Source organism: Mixophyes fleayi, chromosome 1 (genome assembly GCF_038048845.1).
Source record: "Mixophyes fleayi isolate aMixFle1 chromosome 1, aMixFle1.hap1, whole genome shotgun sequence".
NCBI classification, from domain to species: domain Eukaryota; kingdom Metazoa; phylum Chordata; class Amphibia; order Anura; family Limnodynastidae; genus Mixophyes; species Mixophyes fleayi.
The window spans coordinates 113,280,163-113,296,451 of NC_134402.1; the positions used below are offsets into that span (position 1 = coordinate 113,280,163).

Below are 16,289 nucleotides of genomic sequence, written 5' to 3' on the forward strand. Positions count from 1 at the left end.
TAAAAAGGTGTCAGAACTAACAGTAAAGCCTAGCTTGCTGCACAGCCGCAGAACGGTCAGAATGCCCATGCTGACCCCTGTCCACTGCCAAAAGCGACTACAATGGGCACGTGAGCATCATGAACCATGGAACAATTGAAGAAGGTGACCTGGTCTGATTAATCATGTTTTCTTTTGCATCATGTGGCCTGCTGGGTGTGTGTGCGTCGTTTACCTGGGGAAGAGATCGCCCTAGGATGCACTATAGAAAGATGGCAAGCAGGTGGAGGGAGGGCAATGTTCTGCTGGGAAAACTTTTGTCCTGGCATTCATGTGGATGTTACTTTGAAATGTACCACTTACCTAAACATTGTTACAAACCAAGTACACCTATCCATGGCAATGGTATTTTCTGATGACAGCGGCCACTTTCAGCAGAATAATGTGCCCTGCCACTCTGAAAAAACTTTTCAGGAATGGTTCAAGCTGTTGTCTTGACCTCCAAATTCCCCAGATCTCAATCCTATCAAGCTATTGTTGGATTTACAGGAATAACAAGTCTGAACCATGGAGGCCCCACCTTGAAACTTACAAGACTTAAAGGACCTGCTGCTAACGATTTGGTGCCAGATACCACAGGACGCCTTCAGAGGTCTTGTGGAACCCATGCCTTAACGGGTGAGGTCTTAATGTTATGGCTAATCGGTGTAAATACAACCATAATGCAATGCCATTTTTAAACAGTAAACATATGCCATGAGAAAGTAAAGTATGTTTGTATGTATGTGTATATATATATATATATATATATATTTAACATACAACAGATATAAAAACAGCGCTAATAACCACAACGTAACCACCAATATAAATGACTGGTGAAAGGATTTACCAAAAAAGACACAATCAGTCCCGATAAAAACACATAGCTCGTTTAAGAGCGGCAGCCTTGAATCACTTGGGTCCAGATGGTTAATCCGGAGGGATGTAGTAACTGCAGATAGATAAACAAGTATGGCGCTCCAATGTGTAGTATTGATAGTAAAATGGGAAGATGTAATAAAATGCGTACCATATAGATGAAGTCAATGATCGTGTGGTAGAATCGGAGTTCCTCTTCTGAGGTAATATCTCCACCTCTCCAACAATAGCGGTAATGTGGATCAAAAAATAGAAAAACTCATATAGTGTAATAGAGTTTATGTAATATATCACCACATGTGATAAACCTCCACCAGGATCAATTGTTAGCCCGGCACCAAATGGGTTAATCTTAAGAGTACACCTCCAAACACAAACAGCTTATACTGCATACCAGATGATGTGGAGTGAGCTCTGAGATGGCAATTCCTCAGTCAAAGGTCATCCAGGGCGGTAATGGATGAAAATAGACAAAGGATGCAATGTAAAAGTATGAAAATGACAATTTATTAAAAAGAGTAGTAGTAACTCACATATAGTAGTAATAACGATGCCAATAGCGACCACAGCTCATATATATATATATATATATATATATATATATATATATATATATATATATATATTTATGTAAATATATTTATATATGCAATACACAACAGTTGCCCCATCAATGTGCTCTGAATGAGGATCTGGAGCAGGTAGATTAGGAGGTAAAGCAACTGCTGAAGCACATGGAGAAGGGTGAAGCCGTCGAGGAAGAGGAGGACAGGGGTAAGTTGTCCAATAGGAGGTGACAGGGCAAGAGAAGTCCAAAGTTGGAGAAACATGTAAATATTCTTTATTACCTAGTATTCATTAAGCAAATTTCAAATGTTGCAAGCATGTCAATGTGCATTTCGCATTTCATAGCAAAATGTTGCACATTCTGATAAAAAAAAATTCCACCAGAAGCACAGAATGATTTTTCCATTTGGAAATATTTAACCCCGTTGTTGCATTTGCTCCCAATTCTAAGTCACCCAAAACTGGCTACTAAACCACTTCCAAAAATCTGCATTATTACAAGATTCTTGACTATTAAAAATAAACTGCACAAAAATAATTAGGGCAGATGTGGAAAATCAGGATTATCCTTATGATCTTGAGTGCAATAGATCCTTGGAGACTTGTTGCGTTTTACAACAGAACCTGTTCAATTTGTGCCTTTATGAATAAGCATATTAATAAGCACACTGACATACAGAATATAAATACATATAATGCAAAGGACAAAACAGTATTATCAAATTTCAAAATAACCTTTTCTAATACACATATACTTTGAAACAGTGCTGGAAGTATTCTGGATTTAAGAACACAAAAAGAAATATAACATTATATATATTTTCACAATATATAGTAGGCATTTTCTCATATACATGTGCTGGGCACAGTGATACTCAGAAGGAGATGAAGCAAGAGGTAGGCTTCAATCATGAGATACATTTTGAAAAAGGTGACAAGATGTTGGATAGTCTGTTTTTTCTTGAATAGGTTGTTTAAAAAAAATATTTATCTTATTTGCTGTTTTTTGTTTTGCTATTTAATGTTTAAAAGTTTTTCGACAAAATTACAATTTTATTCATAATTATATTTTATAACTGTTATTATCGTGCAACAGTTATGTGTAACGAATGTATGTGTGGAACTTAAAATTAGCTGTTGCTTTGGCCAAATCTATTTGCCATAGAATAATAATGGTGACTAGTGCATCTTTGCTCTGGACGCATGTATATGTTCTACTTGAGGTTGGGAAAAGAAAATATATGGGCAATTTAAAGTGCATAGAAACAGAAATATGTGGATGCATTTATGTATGCATGTTTTCATGCAGCTTTACATCATAGTTGCCTACTTCCCGGAATGTCCGGGAGACTCCCGAATTTTTGGGAGTTCTCCTGGACTCCAGAGAGAGCAGGCAAAAATCCAGGATCCAGCTGTCGCCGTTGTTGAAGATGGTGGGGGGTGGGGCTAAACGCGCCATTGTGGCCCAGCTCCCTGCTGCGATTGGCTAAAATTGCCTGAGATTGATAGGGGGCAGAGCCTAACGGCGCATCACATGTGACCATGCCCCCCTCGACGGACCCCTCCCAGACAGCTGCCTTCAAAAGTAGGCAAGTATGCTTTACATCCTACTGTAAATCAAGCCCTAAATGTGAAATCTCATCGATCCCATTGTAGCTTTCTAAGTTTGGACGTTTTATTCTGCATTAGTTAACTTACTAAAGGAAACTATCGTTGTTAAAATAAACATACAGTTTAAGGAACAGTATATTATTATATGTTTATTTTAAACCCCACAAATAAATGTCAAAAGAACTGAAAAGAAAATCTCAGATATTACAGAGGCACTTTTTTCTTTCGGTGCTATGGAAACACAGGTATCCCAGGGCTGGTGAGCATGATCTGACTTGTAAAATACAGTATAGTTCTGTGCAGATTTTACAGGTCTCCAATGCTGTTCTTGTGCTTGCTTAAAAACACAGCATCATTTCATAATGCGATTTTGTAAATAGTGTTGTTAATGTGCATAGGTTTGTGTAAAATAGAATCCCACCGGCAGCATAAATCACTGCTGCTGAGATTTTAGAATTTAATTTGTAACCTGTGGTGCAGGGAGATGAGGTGACTCGCACAAGGTCAGAAAAAAACCTGCCTTGCAGTCAGATTTCTTGTTTCACAGTAAGAAATTTGCAGGATCTGTCATCATATCCGACCCACACAAATGTAAATACCTAAGCTTTGGGGACAGCTTTTCTACAGCAAAGTAGTACAGGATTAGGAAGTGATTGTGTTGCTAAATTGGTAAGAGGAGGCCTGCAACAAGGGTAATACTGCATGGAATAGCTGGCTACTAGATACCTCATTATGAGCCTCCAGCCTTATATCGATTACACTGACCCTACCTACAAAACCCTGTGTGCTTCAGAATGAGTTTAGTAACTTGCATCAGAATGATTAAAGCAGCCATTTTAACAGGAAAAGTACATTTCTAATAATAAAAGGACCAAAACCTGTGGAATTATAGACCTTGAAAGTGAGGAATTGGATCTGTACAAGGACATGAAAATTACTGTTTTAATTATTTTATTTTTAGAGCACTTGAAATTGTGCATATTATTTCCCAGTGCAAATATAACCATTCAAAACACATTAGGAAACAGTGTGAGAGCAAACATTTCGGCGTGTACTTGCTACATTAAGGTAATTGCATGCAATGAGTTCTAATGCATAATATCATGTTACATCAACGTCCTTGTTTTTTCACCTGTTTTGTTAAACAGGTGTATGGAAGTGCATTAATGTTGTAATAAGTGGTTAAACTTGCACAAAAGTCGCAAGGATTGAATGACTATATAATTGAAAGTAATTTTAACATATAACATCTTTCTGAAGGAATATATATTTTATGTTGAACAGTACAATGACAAAATACTGAATTCTTTATCTCTCTCCTGTTAGTGCTCCTTCAGATGAGTGCTTTGTAAGCATTATGTCACACTGCCTGCTGTTTGGACTGGAGACATGCCAACATTCCCAGTTGGTCATGTGGGGGAGAGGAAATGGAGCTGGTAGCAGCTCCGTGACCCAGAACAGGGGCAGACGCAGAATTTTTCTAGATGGATTTTCAAATTCTTCAAATCATCAGCAGCACTAGTTATACTACAAACAAATGTTTGTCATTTTAAAAACTGGTAAACCCCTATCTACAGCTACTAGCGTGAAAAATTTAGAGGATATCAAATTATTAATGTCAATATGTTGTTATAGACCATGGTTTCAAAACAGTTTTCTTTCAAAAATACAATTATTTCTGTAAATTTTTACACAATTCTCCATTAAGGTATATAGTTACCTCACCTGCTGCACTGCCGCCCGTTTCTTACAGGTAGCTCCAGGAATAGCTTTAAGTTAACCCCCTGCTTCTCCCTTGCATCTCGGAGCCTAACATGCTACTTCATCTGTCCCCTCCTTGTATCCTTTGTGCTTAATTCAGCTGTATAAGCAGCTCTACGTAATGGCAGAGATGGAATGAGCCGCGTAAAGTCCCAACTGCACTGAAATGATTAGATGTGGGGCAGGGAGCAAGTTGCATATGGGTACAGAGGAAGAGGGGGAGGGATTGTAAACCAAGTGCACACAGAGAGGTTCTGGGTAACTTGAAATCGCTAGGTATTTGATTGCAGCAGGAATACTCACTCATTGATTTTACCCAACTGGTCCTTTATAATGTCAGCCAGGAGGTGGGAAATCTTTAATATGTGGGTGTCTCCTGCACATTACAGGAGGGTTGGTTTGAGTGGGACTGAGATGCAAGTAAGTACTGAAATTATTGATTCCAGAGACTGAATATATCTGCTGTGAAAACTGTGGATTGGATGAAACAACATAAATTCAAACTTGCACTGGAGACTTGGTCTGATCCATATATTACACATACAGGGGCTGATTCAGAGTAGGACGTACACCAGTTTGTATAGCCTAGTTTATGTGAAATCGCTGTGGGTGCATGCCTATGCTCCTAAGTAGACTTGCTGGTTTCTGGCACTGATGACCACTTGAACTTGGAGAGGTGGGACGGGGAGGGATGTGATGTGCAAATGCAGGCCGAGTACACTTAAGGCTTGTTCACCAAAATGCGGCTTATGCAGACCTGCAGAGACATGTCTATATGAATGTTAGGAGGAGTATGCTTTTCACCTGCTATAGGGCTGGTGCAAGTACACACTGATGAGGATGATGATGATTTGTTGTAAAGTAGGTGTATGTACAGCTCTGCATATGGGAGACAATACACTAGTTTTCCATGCTCTTTTTTTAATAGTAGGTTACTGCCATTTTGTCTTAAAATCTATATGATGATGTACAAGTATGTTTTCATTAAAATAATTACAAATGTTTGTAATGCTTAATGAACAGCTATAATAGTAGTGAGCTTTAATTTGTTTATCTCTTTCCTGTGCCCCATCTAAACTATTAGTGCTCTACACTCCAATCAGGTTTACCAAAGGAAGTATCCATTAAATTCCAAACACAGGCAAAATACTCATTCTTCACCTAAAAAAGACCAATTTCCCTTAGATCTAAAGGTACACAGCAGTACTTGGTTGCCCCCAAGTCTTAGGCATTCAATAGTAAAGGCTTATTCCTGAGACTGGCACAAGAAATATTGGAGACACCAATAAATTATACTGGAAAGTGAATATGAACCGCATGTAATCAGAGAGGCCAGAAACGATGGAATGGTCCTATGTCCACTCTAGTCTGGAACAGCAGAATCCAGGAGTAGACAATATTCAAACCAAGGAATAGTCTGAGTTCAATACAGGGAGAAACACAGCCAGTGATCGAGAGAATATTCAGTGTCTAATACAGAGGTCAGAAACATAATCAGAACCAGACAAAACTGTGACCAAATGGACTTACTTCGCCACCCGGTCAGACAGGTTGTAGCACGCAGGATGAAAAAGTTATGTCTCCCTGCTATGTATTCTGGCGAAAAAAAAGTAATATATATAAGTTATTTCTACGTGATTGAGCACAAAAACAAACAGTAGGAGTTCTATAGCACTATACAGCAGTATGGAGTTTTTTGCACTATAAACTGCAGGCAGCCAATCAGAAGGATCCTAGCGAGCCAACCCTTTATGTAATAGTTCACAGCAGTGCGATCACATGATTGCACTGCACTATCTGCCTGGATGCTCAGAGCGCCCATAGCAACCAAGAAGCCAGATGAGGAGTTTCGCGGCAGATGCATTTCTACTCTGTAAAAGCACTTTTGCACCACCTCAGAGCTGGTATTCTATGGGTCTCATTCTATGCTTTTAATGGGACACGTTTTGTCCCTCCATGTTGCTCGTTGGCAGAGAATTGCATCTCCAGATGTACTTAGAGAACGGTAATAACAAAGCACCCACAAATTACCACATGTAATAAAGACGTTCCCTATATCCCCTCCCACTCATAATGAATGTAAGCCATAAGCTTATTTTGGAGTTTAATGGATATTTACACTTTTGCAAACATGTTTATTCTTCTCTGCATACCTAGCCATACTTCTATGTCACAGAGGCATTTCCTGAGAGCGAAAGGTGGGCACGGGGTGGACTACGCAGGTGCACCATGCAAAACAAGTGTAGTGTGGTGTTCTTCAAAAGCACTTTGTAAATGACCGCCCTTGCTGTAGCATAAACATAACCTATTTCCTCAATCCCATTTCCTATTTTTCTACCCTGATTCTCTTCAGAAACATTGAGCTTTGAACCTCTTTCAACTAATAAAAGATAAAAGATGTTAGGAGCTTTTTTTTGCACAATCCTCATGTCATTCCCCCATACCAATCAAAAGCAGTGCCCAGCAGATCACCAAGAATACCTCAATTTTTCTCTTTTAAACCCTCATTCATTCCCTTCCTCTAAGCAATGCTTAAAAACGATATAACTCATGTGGATGGACAGTGACCTGGCTCCTCCGCAGAGCACAGTCTCTCTAGGCTAAATTCCTTGCAATATGGATGGAACCTGTAAATGCCTCTCCTGCCTTCATCTGCAATCCTGTTCTGTAGTGTGTGCATCAGATATACCTAATGCTAGTCTTCTCCTCTAATAGCTACCATTTCAATAAAGATCTTAAATGTTAAAAAAACCATTTCCATATACAGACTCTAAGATATGTTCACTAATAGTGCAATCACTTTCCTCACTTGTTAACCACCTCCTCACCTCTCCTATCCTCTCGAAATACTAGTCTACTCAGTCATTTTTTCAGCCTGTTGTGGTAATACTTAGGTCACTCAAGGTCTTCCAGCATTTATAGAATATTCAGAGATGTTGCCAAGATAAAGTGCATTTAGTGAATTAGGGTCTGATTCTTTATGGAACGTAAGGCAAGAAAAAAATTTCTCCTAGACAAAAGCTTGTTACAATTCGAGGGGTGCAAATTAGTTTATTATTTTGTACATAGGATAAATACTGGCTGTTTATTACTTGTAGGACACAAATACTTGATAGGATTATTTTTTACACTTACATTAAAAGTTGATCTAGGACATGAACTACCCCAACTCTAAATCTGTCCTCACATTTTAAATTTACCTCTAGCTCCAATGCAACATGGTTTTGCCAAGGGGAAAAGTTACTCATTTTTTTTTGCTTTACTTTTTTTAATGAATCAGGCCCTTAAAGTATATAAAAAAATTCAAATAACAAGAGTTACATGCTTATTATTAAAAAAATAGACTTTTGCTTCTGCTCAGATTATATAATTATTATTATATAATCTGAGCAGAAGCAAAAGTCTATTTTTTTTAATAAAAAGCATGTAACTCTTGTTATTTCAATTTTTGGGACACTGAAAGGTAGGACTGCACTGCCTTTTGTATTGATATGCATGTGTTTGTGTAGTCCTGCTTTGAAACCTGCCTACATTGATGTGGTAGCAAGCTTCATGTTTTATCAGAAATATTTAACTGGATGACTGCCGTTCAGTTACTTTTAATTTCAAATAGTGATCGCCCAGTTATCCTATGAAGAAAATCTTTAAAGTGTACCTGATATGCTTTTTCAACTTTGTTTTCAAACAGTTGTGAATGTAAACATATTTTACTTCCGCTCCATCAGGGTTTGCTTGTTTGCTAACCTAATGATTTGGTGGGTGTCATGTATTCAGAAACTGATACCCACCCAACCCTTGTTGATGTTACAGACTATTCATAAGTACCTTCGATTAGCGTCATGTTGTAGGCATTTCTGATTTAAAACACAGTTGGGGGCATCTGTTTAGTAGTGTACTGAGTTGTGTTTTTTCTACAAATCACAGACTTGTAGAAATGACTGGAATGGAGATCTGCTACAAGGACAGTGAGCAAATACCAATGTCCAATTTTTACTATTGTAATTAGTAGTATTTTTTTTTTTTTTTTTTTTTTCAATTTTAAAAGTCAGGGCACCTTATGGATCGGCACATTTTGGAAGTATTGCAAGTTAAACACAGTGCTTTTCCTTCCTCTTTTTCTTCACAATAGTAATTTGTTAAACAACAATACTTCTTATGTCTATTTACAATGGTATTTCATCATCAGTCTCAGAAACTGAAGTAATTGCAGTTAACTTTAATAATAGAGATAGCAGGATCAGCACGTTTGCATAAAGTTTGGGATGAAAATATGAAAATTGCCAGTCCTCCACTGCAAGTAGGCTTTTTGATTCACTCAATCCTCAGTTTTAAAGATGCTGTAAAGGTTTTGGGCACAGGTTTATTTTAATAACCCTGAAAACGTAAGATCACTTGTCAGCAAAGGTACCAGATATGGCCTTGGTAAGATTTTATCATACTCCATGTGTGTGGTTAAATTGAATACCTGGATCTGTCCAATTTGCTCAATATACATAAAAGGGCTCAATTAGAGTTTGACCTATGCCTGTTTTCTTCTTTTGCCAAAGATTGGCATTCTTGTACCGGCATGTGCACCAATAAAATATGCATGTGTCCGTATCAAGATTTTCGGATTTCTTTGAGCTTTATGTCTTCTTACAAGTGAAGAGACAGTTGCTGGCTATAACAGTGTGCTGGGGGGATTTGTCTGTGTTTGTTCCTTTTAGGATAACCCCACCCTTTCATGCACTTGATATAGCCTATAAATTGATTTGAGCAACTTCCATTTTCTTTATTTGTCTGAGAGGCATGTTGATGTCAGTAGCTGAGGGGGAGTGCTGACATTGGATTGCTATTTGGAGACTTCTGGGGTACCTCTATGGTAAGTTAGCTCTCAATTTAAAAACACATATGTATGGCCCAAATATATGGGACTCTCATTGTTTAGAGTAGGACCACCCTATTAGCAAAATCACCGTGGAGTGGTGGGTGGCTTCAACATACATTTGCAAATGTGTGCAACTAAGACTTTTGCATTTTTATCTACAGTAGAAATAGCAGATCTGTTGCTGGCTATAGCAGTGTGCTGGGGGTATTTGTCTGTGTTTGTTCCTTTTAGGATAACCCCACCCTTTCATGCACCTGATATAGCCTATAAATTGATTTGAGCAACTTCCATTTTCTTTAAGTGAAGGGACAGTGCAAGGGAGGGAAGGTACAAATCAATTAGACATGGACGCAGAACCAGATACATTTGTCAGGAGGAGTATGTCTTGCGGGCGCTGGAGGGCTAGTGCAAAAATAGGTGATAATGATGATGACTACCACCAGTAGTATGAAACCACTTCTGATTGGCTGATTGTGCATTGACCTTTCCAGCTGATAGCAATGAAAACTTAGCAATGTGGCTATTTTATATCAAGTAATGGCCATTTCTTTGAATTACTTAATTGACATTTCTATACGGACTGGTGCAGGAAACCTGATTCCTATAAAAAATTTAAAGTGATAAACATATGTGGAGGTATTATATTTAAATATATTTTAATGTGCTAAAATCAACCTACTTCATTTTCAATAAGACACTATTCTCTGTTGTGTATCTCAATTCATTATTATTATTATTATTAATTTTTATTTATAGGGCGCCACTAGGTATCCGTATCGCCGTACAGGGACAGATAGTAACACGATACTGGGTGAGACAGCACGGTACAGTTAACAAAAAGCACAGTAACTCAGAAGCTCAATGTACAGCTAGATGAGAGGTGAGAGCCCCCAGCGGGGTAGAGAGGGGGGTAGAAGGGCAGGAGGACCTCACGGAAGAGACATGGAGCTGGAGAGCAGAGTTAAGGTGGTGGAGAACAGAAGGAGAGGAGACCCTGCTCGAAGGAGCATACAATCTAAGGGGAGGGTAGTACGGACAGAGACGCAATGGTGGGAGGAGGGAATGGGGAGAACGGAGGCAGAGACGGAGAGGGGGGGAGAAGAGAATGAAAAGGAGGGAGGTAAGAGGGAGACAGAAGTGGGAGGGGGGTAGGGGAGACTGGGAGGAGGTCAATTAGGTCAACTAGGTCAATTAGGTGGGGGACTGGAGGGCTTTAAGGAAGAGGTGGGTTTTTAAGGCCCGTTTGAAGTTGGACAAGTTGGGGGAAGTTCTGATAGAGTGGGGGAGTTGGTTCCAGTGGAGGGGGGCAGCGCGGGAGAAGTCTTGGATGCGAGCATGGGAGGAGGTAATCAGGGGGAAAGAGAGGCGGCGGTCGTTAGCCGAACGCAGAGGGCGGGATGGAGCGTGAATGGAGATTAGGTTGGAGATGTAGGGAGCAGTGGAGTTGGAGAGGGCCTTGAAAGTAAGAGTGAGGAGCTTGAACACGATTCTGTAGAGGGGGGAGACAGAAGAGGAGCGGCGAGAAAGGAAAATGAGCTGAGCGGCAGCATTGAGTACGGAGCGAAGGGGAGTGAGATGAGAGCGGGGGAGGCCAGTAAGGAGGTGGTTACAGTAGTCCAAGCGGGAGATAATAAGAGAGTGGACAAGAGCTTTAGTGGCATCTTGTCAATCAATCCCCTCCCCTTAGATTGTACGCTCCTCTGAGCAGGGCCATCTCTCCTCCTGTTTCCACCACTTCTAACTCTGCTCTCCAGCTACTTAGCCCTCCTCCTCAAAGGTCCTCCACCCCACGTCCACTTTCACTCCCTCCTCCCCCCTGGGGGTCTCCCTGTCTTCCGCGCCCCCCTTCTTGGGCCCCGTCATTTTCAGATCCTCCCTCCCCCTTCCCCGCCCTCTCTAGCTGTGCATTGAGCGTACTGAGTTGCTGTGTTTACTGTACTGTGCTGTCTCCCATTGTATTGTGATTTTGTTTGTCTCTGTACGGCGCTGCGGATGCCTTGTAGCGCCTTATAAATAAATATTAATAATAATAATAATAAAATCTTGGGAGAGGAAGGGCCGAATGCGTGCGATGTTGCGTAGCTGGAAGCGGCAAGACTTAGCAAGAGAGAGGATATGAGGGGCAAAGGAGAAAGAGGAGTCCAGGGTGACGCAGAGGCAGCGAAGTTGAGAGACAGTGGAAATAGAGGAGTTGAGAGCGGTGATAGAAAGGTCGGAAGGGGAGAGGGAGTGAGTGGGGGAAAGACAATAAGTTCGGTTTTAGTGAGATTAAGTTTGAGGAATCTAGAGGACATCCAGGAGGAGATGGCGGAGAGGCAGACGGACACCCTGGAGAGGAGGGAGGGAGAGAGAGATCGGGAGAGGAAAGGTAGAGTTGGGTGTCATCCGCATAAAGGTGGTACTTGAGACCAAAGGAGCTGATGAGTTCACCCAGGGAGAGGTGTAAAGAGAGAACAGTAGGGGTCCGAGAACAGAGCCTTAGGGGACCCCTACTGGAAGGCAGGAGGGGGGGAGATAGATCCAGAGGTGGTGACGGAGAAGGTACGGTCAGCAAGGTAAGAGGTGAGCCAGGACAGGGCAGAGCCGGAGAGGCCAAAGGATTGAAGGGTGTGGAGTAAGAGCGGGTGGTCAACGGTGTCGAAGGCCGCTGAGAGATCCATTATCCAATTTCTCTATTAAAACATATCTATGTTACATTATTTGGTTAAGCACAAATAGGATAATACCACTTCTGCATTGAGTAACACATACGCACAGCATGTATGTGCGCCCATATGTGTGGCCAATTTAGAAAAAGATCTTGTTGTGCAGGCCCAATTATCAGCCCCTGTATGGGTAGAGTACGACTTCTTTTAAGTTGAATATGGGCCTAAGTACGCTTTGCACATACAGCACTTTCCATATGTACAGAGACACAACTCGCTGCAGGATATGCAAAATGCATATGTATATATAAAGTCCCATCAAAATGCACAGAAAAAAAAATACATTATTACTTACATCAACACATGTTAATAATATAATCGTTAATGATATATGTTTTGCGCACCATTCCCTATTAACTGTAGGGACTACTGTAATGAAAAGCCTTCAAGATCAATAGTTTTTGAGATACTCAAACCACCCCATCTAGCATCAACACTATGGCACCAACAATCATTCTACTGTACTTATTATTGGCAAAGTTTGTCAGCTATCAATAAAATAAGGATATTCCGATAGCTTCCAGAGAAGACAACCGAAACTCAAAACTTACACAAACTGACTGATTTATTATTAATCATAGCGGCAGGTGCTGCAGTCCACTGAGTCAGTTGCACAGTAGCGGTTACTGGCTTCTAGGTCCAACCAGGCGACAATGGGCGTCACCTTACTCTGAGCTGGTTACACAACAGAAATCATTAAAGAGTCCAGGGACTGGATGGATCTACCCCATCCTGACTTCAATAAATTCAGGGGTACCCTTTCAAATGATGTGGCCCCCTCAGTAGTTATTGCTAGTGATCACATGTGATCATCAGACAATAGTACCCTGACCTGCATAAAACATTAAGGAGCCCGAATGTGGGAGGAGGTTTAGCAGTGCCCATTCTGGCTCAAAGAACCTGTAGGGAACCCTCCTTTGAAAGAGGACAGTACCCTCTTTCAAATAACATGCACCCCTAGTAGTTATTGTTTCCTGGTCAACAGAAATTAACACCCTATACTACAGAAATGTAATGTCCAAAGATAGGGGCTTTAATGCTTAGATCTCCCCCTTCCTGGCTTCTATAATTACAGGGGTACCCTCCTTTGATCTATTAGACTGTTAAACATTGGCTAACCATACAATATCTACACATTTCATACATGTCATTCAAGACAGTGCAAAATAAACGAGAGAAAAATGCTGAACACCTGAAAAAATGAAGATGTTTTATTAGTTGAGTCAAGGTCATGAAAGAATGCCCCTGGAAGTAAGTCTGCCCAGTTGTCTTGATGTGCAGATAAGTAAGTTCAAGAAAACTTCCAGTTATGAGCCCTGTGATCAGCCTAGCACAAAGATTAGAAGAAACAAAAGTATTCCTTGTAGACATTTTAGAGGCATTGATGGATGCTGCTGCCACTATTCAGGATAGATCAATAACAGGTAATGGTTCTTGGTGGTCTTTTTGGTCCAAAGGGTTGTATGACCAAGACTGCAGGTCCACACTATTATTCTGGGGATAAGAATAAATCCATCAGAAAAGGAAAGTGCCTATTGGCTGAAGTTATAACTGAAGTTATTGGAGACTTTTATGGCCTATAAAGAGATCATAAGACGCTCATTTCAAAATATGTCTCTATTTCTCTAAAGCAAGCTTTATAGCCAATGTTATTCCCTTTTGCTAAGATAATTATATTGTGATAGGACACTACACTGATTGAGGGGACATCTATCTCAAGGGAAAAATACAAAGTGCTATTTGACACAAGACTGATAAATAATTCTTTCTTTTGCAACTGGGAAACAAACACTACTTCTGGCGGCCAGACTCAAGAATTCACTCTTTTTTTTTGTAAGAAATTCAATGCGAATACTGATGGAGAAATAATTCTTCATGCATTGTCATAAGTAGTTTGGAAATCCAAGAAAACATTGCTGTTACTTTCTCATTTAAAGGTCTAATTCAGAGAAAATGCATGCCAGGATAGTTCAAACACATAACAATAATATTCTCAAAGGCATTGAAGAACAGACTTGACATAGGAACAGTGTAAATATTGATCTGAGGAATACTCTAAATCATATTCAGACAGTTAAGCCTAAGAAATGCAATTAATGGAATGCCAAAAGAAGCATTGCATAGCCCAAAATGGATGAGGTATTTTCCCTGGCCATCGTGTGTATAGAAGGCGGCCTTATACCTGTTTCCTTTTTTTGATACGGATGAAATTATATGCACTCTACAAATCAAGTTTAGAGAAGACTGTGGCTCCCAGAATTTAATCAAATGGTTCTGAGATTAGTGTAAGAGAATATAGATTCTTTATTGTATTTTTGATCAGATCCCAGTATCAATACAGGGTTTTAAATAATGTTTTTTTTTTCTCTTGAAGAAACAAATGTGGTAGAAGAAGTACATTTGAATATATATTCTCGTTCCTTAATGTAATGGACAGATCTATGGTTTCTGGAACTGAAACAGGATCCACAAGACCTCTGTGTGTAGTGGTACCAAAAAGTTGATGGCACAAACTAAGAGATAAATGTGGTGGCAAAGTGTTTAAAGTGTAAGGCTTGTAATTCTGTATATTCTGAAGAGATGTCTGAACTCATCTGGACACTCAAAACATGAAAAGACTAAAAGCACTGTCTAAATTTTTCCAAAGCCCTCAACTATTATTAATTTTTTCAAGACACCTTTACTTGTTCAATGCAATATGTATTAAAGAAACTGATCAATGCTATATGTTTTTCAGTCCAGCACTGGAAAGATTTAGTAGACAAGAAGATAATCCGAATAATCTGACATTTTACTAGCACTTGATATTAGTAATTTACCCTGGCCGTATGACCACTGACCAGTGCAGCTATTTACCACTGACCAGTGCAGCTACTTACAAATCATTGTTCATAGAGCACGTAGGATCAATAGTTGGCAGTCAAGGAGCCTGCATGAAATAGCACTACATGGCTAATCTACTAAAATGGTTCAATGACTGGTAGAGTCAATGTGCAACTTAAAGATCTTAGCCAAAGCTAGTTGGGAATCTATAGACTTACAGTATGTATTCCTTTACCACTACTTTAATGTGCATTGTACAAAAATAAATATGTCAAACTATTCCTTTATTTCAATGTACACACATTCCATTTTACTGTAAAAATGCAGAACATTTCTTGTGAACTTAAAAAAGAAATAAAGTGGTATAAGTGCTAAGGAGAAGGTTACAAACATTACAAGTTTTAAAATGTTTTATGATTATTCCCACTTAGCAGGATGTATGCTCATTTCAGTCAATAGAATTTTATGTACTGTACAACAGAAGAGGTGGGAGCAAATATGATTAACGTTTCACTCTTACCTGTCAATATTAAAACCATTCTCTAGTTTTTAAACTCCAATGCATTTTATTAAATGTTTGAGCTTGAAAAGTTCCTAAGTTGTTTGCTTCTGACACTTCTGCAATACAAGCATCGTGCACGGAGCTCTTGGTCTCTTTTATTTGTTGGTGAACTGATGATTAAATCCAGATTGCATCCACCTGTCCTGCCCGGTATTTGGCTTGATCCCCAAAAGTGACACAATCATTAAGAGAGAAATTAGAAGAACACAGCAACTATGCGAAACAACCCTCCCTTAGGATATGACAGCTCTCTGCTGAGGGAATGAATGCATGGAACATTAGCATTCCTTATCTTACCCTGTTGCTCAATAGCATTAGAGTTTTCTTTGTGAAGCACCTTGAAAGGCAGACGAAAAAAGCTGCAGAAGACAGGTAGAAGATTTCAAATAAATATTTCAAAGCTATACCAGATGGCTGCTGCAAGAACATAAGAGATAGATGGAGAAAAAATGTAGATGAAAGTTCTAATGATAACTAGAAGGAGGCAAATATA

The 16,289-nt window shown here is 39.7% G+C and overlaps 1 long non-coding RNA gene across 1 annotated transcript; it reads right to left on the reverse strand.

The window, feature by feature from the left end:
* Nucleotides 1-13,601: 13,601 nt before the first annotated feature.
* Nucleotides 13,602-16,037, reverse strand: LOC142105590 (uncharacterized). The gene is made up of 2 exons (XR_012679709.1): nucleotides 15,755-16,037; nucleotides 13,602-13,905 (listed from the first exon to the last, which is right to left on the reverse strand). It is a non-coding gene; the product is annotated as an uncharacterized LOC142105590 (long non-coding RNA).
* Nucleotides 16,038-16,289: the final 252 nt, after the last annotated feature.